Source organism: Tachypleus tridentatus, chromosome 3, assembly GCF_004210375.1.
Source record: "Tachypleus tridentatus isolate NWPU-2018 chromosome 3, ASM421037v1, whole genome shotgun sequence".
NCBI classification, from domain to species: domain Eukaryota; kingdom Metazoa; phylum Arthropoda; class Merostomata; order Xiphosura; family Limulidae; genus Tachypleus; species Tachypleus tridentatus.
In genome coordinates, this window is record NC_134827.1 from 110,071,108 (window position 1) to 110,079,575 (window position 8,468).

Sequence of the window (8,468 nt, forward strand, 5' to 3'; positions counted from 1 at the left end):
AACCTGAAAACTTCCGAAACGTCGTCCACTACACCAGTGTTTCTGTGAAAGACGGTCTTCCGCCCTGGACCTGACCTGAAAACTTCCGAAACGTCGTCCACTACACCAGTGTTTCTGTGAAAGACGGTTGCTTCCAATTCAATTAAATTTCCAAAAGACTGATAACTCGATGAAATTATTTCTAAAGCATAACGACATCAGAATGAAGGTAGAACGAAGACCAACTAAATTAGGCTAAAGGTTAAACTTTTTTATATTTAAGATAATGTTGTTAAAGTAAGAGATTAAACTGATGACGTACTTATTGGCAGAAGATGTCTTTTGTTTTTCTCTGAGATGTATGTGGAGACAGAAATGAATTTTGAGGTATCTGTCAAAGTACATGTAATATATGAGCCACGCCTTCTGTAATAGATACACATCACATCTACCGTATTTGTTAAAGTATCTCTAATACAGGTCATATCTACTGGAAGCCTAGAAAATGTTTTTAGAAATCCGTAGTCCAGAATGAATCCACGAATAAGACAAAAAATGTCTGGTCAAAAAATACCAAATATTTATTTATCTTTAAGCAATAGTCATATTCAGGAAGTTCTCTAAGACAGCCGCGTAGCCATTCGGTTTTTTTTTTGTCCAATCCCAGCCTTCGTTCTACCATTGCCCAAGACAGTTTGAAAGATCTGGAAAACACGGGATCCAAAAGTTGGTTAGCTAGTATTTTAAAATAACCATTTTCCGGACAGAAGATGAGAAAACTGAATTTTTAATTGAAAAATTAATTAACTTAGCAGGTAAAACGAAGTTCTCTTATTTCAAACAGCTGAACTACCTTACAACACTGTATGTCTTCAGTTTATGTTTCTACAAGTATTTAATACATTTTACGAAGAAGAATGAATTTCTCAACCTCAATAAATGTTTTAATATCTGGAGTTTTCAGGATAATGATCTTGAAGATCCTCCATACCAGTTTTATCGTATCACAGAACAAAGTTAATAGTATGATTTCGAGGGTAAATAAAAACAAATATTTGTGTATATTCTTGGTGGCGCACGAACTGACCCAGTGTTATCACTTTGAACAATATTGATATAAGGCAAACTTTGATATTTTTTTACCATCGGAGGTACTAAAGATTGAATATTTCCACAGGTACTTGGAAACTTGACGCCACGTGCACACGTAAATCACACGTTTAGTTGGCGAAAGAAAGAAAAACAAACAAACAGAAGGATATGAAACAATGTGCAGTTATTTCTTTGAATATTGTTAATGTCAGAGTTTGTTTGTAGTTATAATACACGGAAAGTGAAGAGTAGCGTTGCTGATGTTATAAGAGTCTGATGGGTAAAGTTACTGACAGTCGTAAGAGCTAAAATAAACCAAAACCATCTGTCATGTTCTATAAGGTAAATAAGAAACAGTTCTTAAAGAACTGATTTAATAAAAATGTGATGGTTTAATTATTATTATTTTAGTTTATGTTGTAATTGTTCTATTCGTGCAAAACTACACAATAGGTTATCTGCATGTTGACCACAGGATGGATCAAACCTCAGGTTTGAGCTTTGTAAGCTAATAAACTTATCGTGGACTCGCCGGGGATAGGGGACGAGACATAATATTTTAGAAACGTGGTTTAGCGTTTTGATCCCAAACAGCACCTTATGTTAAACCGAAACGTCAGACATTTCTAGGGTTAAGGTTTAGCCGTCCATAATTTGTAGTTACTGACCAGTCCGCTGCAGCCGCCACTACATGTATGATTTCTGGAACCGAACAGTGGTCACTTCTATACCCTACACTTCACATCTTCACGACCCTCAGATTATGAAACGCCTTAACCATCTGACAATGTCGGGCCGTATCAGACACTTCCTAATCTGAGGGTCATGGGTTCGAATCCTAGTCACACTAAACATGCTCGCCCTCTTAGCCGTGAGGGCGTTATTATGTGACAATAAATCCCACTATTCGTTGGTAAAAGAGTAGCCCAAGAGTTGGCGGTAGGTGATGATGACTAGCTACCTTCCCTTTAGTGTTACACTACTAAATTAGGGACGGCTAGCGCAAATAGCCCTGGTGTAGTTTTGCGCGAAATTAAAACAAACAAACTTTTTGTAAAGAAAATTAATATTCTCCAGCGGAAATTGTATGTGCTAACATGGGTCTTTGTTCGAGCACGTATTTATGGTTGGGGCATCTCGTCAATACCATCCACCGTCAATTCTTGGTCACTCTTGGGCATGTTAGGCAACGGCGATTCTAACCCGCGATCCGCAGGTTGTCTGCCTAGTGTTCTAACCAGCATATCATGTTATACTCCTTGACTCATTACTTGGACAAAATGTTTTATTGAAAACCGATCCTGTTTCAGAGAAAATCCACAGTTTGGAAGTTCGTTATAAGACACCCTGTATAAGCTGTTTCACTGCATTACAAGTAAGCTCTTTAAGAAAGCAAACTTTATAAGTCGGAGAGGCAACAAGATTTCATTCTTACAGATATCTCAAACGAAGCACTATTTTACACCGTTTGCTAACGAATAGTTCAAAGTACCACAAATAGTTTAAAGTATCACAAATAATTCAAAGTATCACAAATATACCACAAATAGTTTAAAGTACCACAAATAATTCAAAGTACCACAAATATACCACAAATAGTTTAAAGTATCACAAATAATTCAAACTATCACAAATATACCACAAATAGTTTAAAGTACCACAAATAATTCAAAGTACCACAAATAATTTCAATATGTTCTAAGTTAAAAGTTATTCAAACATGGTTACTCCGAAACGACAAGAACAGCTAGTCACGAGGAAGAAAACTAGCGCATTCAATGTAAGAAGGCCGGGCGTGCCCTACTAGTTAATATGGCCGTACCGTGAATCCCGCAGGTCAAGTCATGAGAAACAATGCCAACACGTTAAATATAAGAGCTGACGTGCCAAGTAGTTAGCATAGCCGAACTGTGAATTCGAAGATTCTATGTTTTGTGTCCCTTTATCGTAACAGTACTATATCCCTCACTTTGAAGCTGTGTGTGAGCTGTAAAAGTGAGGGTCAAATCCTTCTGTTCAGTCTGAAACGAATAGCTAACAAGTTGCTGTCAGCGTTGTCTATGAACCGATCTCTCCCTGGCATTACATCGTCTAGTGGTAAGGGGGAGCTCAACTCTCAGTCTGTGAATAGCTAACAAGTTGCTGTCAGCGTTGTCTATGAACCGATCTCTCCCTGGCATTACATCGTCTAGTGGTAAGGGGGAGCTCAACTCTCAGTCTGTGAATAGCTAACAAGTTGCTGTCAGCGTTGTCTATGAACCGATCTCTCCCTGGCATTACATCGTCTAGTGGTAAGGGGGAGCTCAACTCTCAGTCTGTGGGTTCGAATCCCCGTCTCCGAACATATTAGACATTTTAACCTTGGAAGAGTTATTATGTGATGGTCAATCCTATTGTTCGTTGGTGAAAGAGTATTCAAAGAGGTGGAGGCGGGTGGCTTTGACTGTTTACCTTCCCTTCAGCTCATTTATCACATATAAATCAAAGACGGTCAGGAGGTCCTTGTGTCGTTTATTGCGAAACATATAAAACAAACAAATTTCCTATAGGTTAAAACGAGTCTGCGACAACAGAAGTCTGTTGACAGTTAAACATTTTGTAGGTACTATATCTTTATTTGTTTGTTGTTAACCACAAAGGTACAGAATGAGAGATTTGTATTATGTCCACCACGAATATCGAAACCCAGATTTTAGCGATATGAACCCCCAGACTTATTGCCAGGCCAAGTTATAAGTTACTAGGGAAATTTCTAAAAGAAACAACATATAAACAAATGTAAAAGTGATTTTAATTGGCTGAAAAATGTGGAAATGAACACCCGAAACGTTCGAAAATGATTCATATGCTTGGCGGAAAAACAAAAAATAAAACAATTAATATTATCTGTCAGAGAAACTGGAAATGACGTCATCACTCGTAGGTTTTCGAGTTCACGTTAACAATAGAAACAAAATTAGAAATTAAGTTAACTCTTGAGAATTTGTTATGAATAGTTTGTTTGTTTGTGTGTGAATTTCCCGCAAAGATACACGAGGACTATTTACGTTAGCCCTCCCTAACTTAGCAGTGTAAGATTAGAGGAAAGGCAGGTAGTCATCACCACCCACCGCCAACTCTTGGGCTACTATTTTACCAACGAATAGTGGGATTGGCCGTGACATTATAACGCCCCCAGGGCTGAAAGGGCGAGCATGTTTGGTGCGACCGGGATTTGAACCCGCGACCCTCGGATTACGAGTCGAACGCTTTAACACGCTTGGCCATGCCGGACCATGGAGATAAACTAGGACGTAGATAAGTCGGTTTGTGCTTTAGTTTTATCTTAGTTACGATTCTGCGATTTGTTATAAGGTTCGTGACTATATACCGTTTATTTGTTTGTTTCTGTTTTAAATTTCGCGCAAAGCTACACGAGGGCTACCTACGCTAACTGTTCCTAATTTTGCAGTGTAAGGCTAGAGGGAAGGCAGCTAGTCATCACTATCCACGGCCAACTCTTGCCAACTTTTACTAACGAATAGTGGGATTGATCGAAGCATTATAATGCCCTTACGGCTGAAAGGGCGAGCATGTTTAGTGTGACGGGGATGTGAACCCGTGACCCTCAAATTACGAGTCGAATGAATTTTGAATAGAGACACTTCTGGAATATTTGGATTTTAAAATATGCACAAGTCTGGTCGTGTTAATGTTGAAACCACGAGAACTTACTAAAATGTTCAATCAGGGTCAGCAAAAGTCAGGTAATACATAAAGTGGTGAATATTTATACACTACGGAAATCAATGCATTACAATAACATCATGTCGTTCATTCATTTTCCCGCACGCTCTGCACGTTCGTACATCACCGAAACAGTGTGCGCATGCTCGATCTTTGACCTTGTACTTCTGTTCCTACGAGATGTAGATCTGCAGGATGTACGAGCTCGCGCGAAGATGTTATTAACAGTGACATAACAATTTGGAAAAAAACAGCAATCAGAACGTCTTTATATCTAGTATAAAAGATGACCAAAATAAAACTTCTGAATACATATGTTAGTTTATTTCAGTTTTAAAGAATTATAGGTAAGAACGGACACGAAGTGACCACTGCTTGAAATCATGTTGTGTTTTAGATGAACCAATATTTTCTCTACAAACAATAACGAAAACAACAATAAAAAAGTTTCCTAAAGTCAGACTCACCAAATCAAATAAATTCTGTCCCAAAAGTTTGTACATCAGGAAAATCGTGGGAAAGGACTCAAGATTTTGTAAACTCTTATTTTATTATTATTTTTTTTTTTGTAGCGGCTGTATTGTGTCATTTCCAGTGTGCGAGTTTTAAGACAGAGCGAAGATAAGGGGCCGTCTCTAGTTTTAAACAGAGAGTCGTATACTTTTCCAAACTAAATATAGGACCAACGTGAGCAAGCGTCTATTTCTTCGGAGACCAGTGCGTTGGGCTCCCACTGTAAGCACTGCTCTTTACGGCAGTGCTAAGCCTATTACTTTTGTTTTCGAAGACGTCATATCACGTGCGTGCCAGTGGAATTCAAGGATTGAAATAGACTTCGTGCTTGAGGGATATTAGTCACATCACTAAACGTCTATTCATTCTGGTGCTACCCGTAACACCCTACGGCAGCATTGTTAAGGCCTAACTAAAAATCACTTTAGTACTTGTGTTTACTATTACAGTGGCCCGACTTCGAGAAGGTAAAACATTTTTCTATCTCCCTTTCTGCAAAATTTGATAGATAAAGAATGATCAATTGTAGCTATTCGTGGCTTTTCAAAGACAGCAGAAAGTTCGCCAATAAAGACAGAGCTGCTCACTAGGTTTAAATTGTTTTTTTCAGGATTACTGGAAAAATACAAAACTGGGTGTTTTACTATAACGTTGGGAAAACATTTTGAAAATGGATCGTGAATGATTCTTGAAATTTCTCTTCCAAGACAACTACTACTGGACTGGTGCCGTAATTCGGAATGATATAGTTTTCCAAGGAAAGCAGAGATCGGCGAGACGATCTTTTCTTTTAGTTTTCTTAAAAGTTCCTTCGTTGTTTCTAGCCAAGTACAAGAAGACCTTTGTTGACCTATGCAGCTCTTTAAACAACCGAGAAGTTCTGACCATGTTGGACGTCATTCGGAGTTTAAAGAGTTTAATAAAAACCAGCCGGGTGAAGATAGACAACACCGTGTTCCGTCTACACTACACCGTCACCGTCATTGTACTGTTGACATTTACTATTGTAGTGTCCATGAAACAATTTGTTGGAGATCCCATTGACTGCCTCAAAAGTCGAGAGGTTACGGAGTCCTATGTGAACACATACTGTTGGATTCACACCACTTTTACAATGCCCAATACTTATAACAAGCAAGTTGGGAAGGAAATTCCCTATCCAGGAATCGGTTCCAATACCGACTCCATGGACGAACTGAAGTACCACAAGTACTACCAGTGGGTGTGCTTTACGCTGTTCTTCCAGGCCGCCCTGTTCTACATTCCACGCTGGTTATGGAAACTATGGGAAGGAGGGAAAATCCAGGCTTTGATGATGGATCTGGACGTCGGGATGTGTGGAGAGACAGAAAAGAAACAAAAGAAGAGACTGTTGGTTGACTATCTGGCCTCCAGCCAGGGCCACCACGACTGGTATGCTGCCCGTTACTTCATCTGTGAAACTCTGGCCTTCGCCAATGTTGTCGGTCAGATGTTTCTCATAGACAAGTTTTTTGATGGCGAGTTTCTGACCTATGGTCTGGAAGTGATCCGGTTCTCCGAGATGGATCAAGAAGACCGGATAGATCCCATGATTCGGATTTTTCCTCGCGTGGCTAAGTGTAAACTGTTTAAATATGGTGCTTCTGGTAACTTGGAAACTCATGATGCTCTGTGTCTGCTTCCTCTGAACATAGTGAACGAAAAGATTTACATCTTCCTGTGGTTCTGGTTCATCATCCTAGCAGCGCTGACCGGTATGGTGCTGGTGTGTCGAATCATTGTCGTCGTCTGCCCCCCCGTCCGGGTGTACTATCTCAATTTCCGCTTTCGGACCGTCCATCTTGACCATCTCCACACGGTGGTCAGAAGAGGAACACTGGGAGACTGGTTCCTTATTTACATGCTCGGTCAGAACATCGATTCCATGATATTTAAAGAAGTTGTAACGGACATGGCCAATCGCTTGACCAGAGCTCCGAAAGATTCGACCGCGTGACCACAAAACCTGCTATAAGTCATCACCTTCTTGTCGTTAGTACACTTTTGTAAATAGCTGTGAGTATGTAAGCATCTTTAATAATACAAGAAATAACTTCCTTAAGATTTGTTGTTTGTTAATAATTGAGAATGTCTTACTTTCATCTGTGTACAAATGTACATTTCGAAAATCACATCGAAAAGTTCTAAAAAAAACTCAAATGTTCGGTTAGTCTTAGAGGTAAACCCGTGCATTACGGTCAGTGGGTGTTGAAAAAAATTCGATAATTTGAATTTTAAAATCTTTATTATATAATTCTTGTTGTTTTTTATAGGCAGCCAATTTGAATTTTAGAATTTAATTATAAGAAAAGTTTGCTTATGGTTAAGCCTAAAGCTACACAGTCGGATATGTTCTGCATCCGCTATTGGTATCGAAACCTGGTTTTTTTGTGTTACAAGCCTTCAGACTTACCATTCAGAGGGGGGTGTAAAAAAAAAGAGGTTAGCCTTGTAAAACCAAAAAATGAGTTCGACCTTTACCTTTATTGTCCACCTAAAGTCCAAAAGTACAAAGTTCGTTTATACGGCAACGGGACGCAACTTGGGTGTACTCCAATTCACGGTCTGTACATTCTATTCACTAAGCCACTCCCGGTTCATCTTGCTACGACAATTTCTACTTGTTGATTCCAATGACCTAAGAAATAATTTATGCCTCGTGGTGATTACCTATTGTCCATATTGTTTGCTTCTTTCTTTTACAGTAAAGCCACGGTGGGGCTATTTGCTGCGTTCACAGCATGAGGTCAAACCCCGGATTTCAACGTTGTAAGTCCGTAAGCTTACCGGTGTCCCATCTGGAGATATGAGATAAGGAATTTAAAACGGAACTTGTGCAATACATACAATTAGTGAAACGTTCAAATAATTACACAATAAATAATTGTACCATCTTCCTCAAAATGATGGCGTAAGAGAACCGAAATAGTCATTTCAAGGTTGGTCCCTGTCTTAATGAATATCGAGGATTTTGTTGTAGACAATATTTTTGTTTTTACGTCGAGGTTTCAGTTTCTTAAAGATTCCTCGTGAGTATATATCGAATAAAGTATTTAAATAAATCAATAATTAATTATCCATTTATGATTGGCTTTTTGCAATCAACTCTGCTGTTACGCACAAAATATAGTGTTTTA

The 8,468-nt window shown here is 38.9% G+C and overlaps 1 pseudogene across 1 annotated transcript; it reads left to right on the plus strand.

The window, feature by feature from the left end:
• Positions 1 to 107: 107 nt before the first annotated feature.
• Positions 108 to 7,393, plus strand: LOC143247745 (innexin shaking-B pseudogene; annotated as a pseudogene). The gene has a single exon (XR_013026692.1). The product of XR_013026692.1 is annotated as an innexin shaking-B pseudogene (transcript).
• Positions 7,394 to 8,468: the final 1,075 nt, after the last annotated feature.